Raw genomic sequence first — 1698 nt, 5'->3', positions numbered from 1 at the left:
CCCTACATGCTCCTTAGTATCCTAAGATTCTTACTTGAGTCACATACAAATCCGGTGCTTTCTGTAGTACGGTCCCAATACTACCTTCCACACCAACCTGTAGTCGTCCCAAGTCCTCCTCCTAGGATCCTAATTTACAAGTACTCTATCCCTCACGGATATCAAACTACTCTCACGGTAGATTCCTCAATGCTCATCTAGGTATCTCTCCTAGATTACTCAAACTCTCTTTAAAAGTTTCCTGCTATGTTTCCCCTACTCAGTACACACACAAAGCAATAGCAGATAAGATCAATCAATAGCATACCCTAGGCTAAGGCATCATGAATCAGGCAACTCTAGCTCTAAATTATGAAATACCTAGCCTATCCTCTAGCATGCATCTCTAATATCTCATAAATATCTCATAATTCAAACAAGTAATGGTATTTTGGAAAATCACCGTTCGAGCTCTGACTGATTATACACACTGCTCCGTCTCATTATCTCTTAAAAACTCTTACTCGTTTTTAGAAAAATCATTATTTTTTAGAAAATTTTCTCAAATCCTCAGTTTGAGTCCAGACATACCCGAGAGTACATCCGAATCCCTCAAACCAAGTCTCTGATACCAACTTGTAACGCTATAAATTTTCAAACAAATTTTTCATTTTTAAATCACATAAAAACTCGATATCACATTTTCTCAAAATCACAATGTGTCAATTATCACCACACAAATCAACAAACAACTTATAATATCCCAGAATCCTCAAACATAATCTCGAACAGGTGCATACAATCAAGCCGGCGCCTTCCCGCGATCCTGAGAAGTACCTGAAACACATAACACACAACACGGTAAGCACGAAGCTGAGTGAGTTCCCCAAAATACCACATACACAAATAATAAGTCTCTCATGGCTATAGGTCGGCATGGACCCTCCGATCATGCGTCTCGGTGAGGACCCTCTGGTCTCACGGCTCGGTGTGGACCCTCTGGTCATGTGTCTCATGGAAGACCCTCCGGTCTTCACAGCTCGGGTCGGACCCTCCAGTCCTGTATCTCAGTGAAGACCCTTCGGTCTCACAACTCAGTTTGGACCCTCCGGTCCTACTCAGTAAGGCACAGAATAATATAGCATATATCACAAAGACAAGATGCATAATATCACATAACTCAATATAAGCACATAGGACCCTCCGCTCGATAACTCAAATAGGACCCTTCGGTCACACAGTATTACCACTCAGGTAAGTATAGTGAGAAGACTCACCTCGTAAGTAAGCAAGTAGATCTAGTATCCCACGAACAGTCTAAACTCCGCCTACATAATATAATTATCTCTAATAAGCAATTTGTAATAACCACTCCGAGATGTTAAGCTAACTCCTCTTCTAGATCTCAAAAAGGGTGAAAAGACCATTTTACCCCTCCATGGTCTCCAAAGTCCACAATTGACCAAGCCCTAAAAGTCAACAGAAGTCAACACTCGAGTCAACAGTCCCTGTTGACCCAACTCGTCGAGTGCACCTATACGACTCGTTGAGTTCCTCCTGTTCTCAGAAGAATTGGGAAAACTCCAAACTATCGGGGAAAACCCTAGCTGACTCGTCGAGTTGGCTCATGCACTCGTCGAGTCCCTCTAGACTAATTCTCATTCAGTTGATTCTAAGCAGAAATAATGTCCCAAACTCTAGATCTAGCCTCCCAAGGCT

The sequence above is a fragment of the Lactuca virosa genome, chromosome 1 (assembly GCF_052849685.1).
Source record: "Lactuca virosa cultivar CGN04683 chromosome 1, Lactuca_virosa_CGN04683_v6, whole genome shotgun sequence".
Lineage (NCBI taxonomy): Eukaryota > Viridiplantae > Streptophyta > Magnoliopsida > Asterales > Asteraceae > Lactuca > Lactuca virosa.
The sequence above is the reverse complement of the archived record's forward strand: the minus strand, read 5'-3'. Positions refer to the sequence as shown.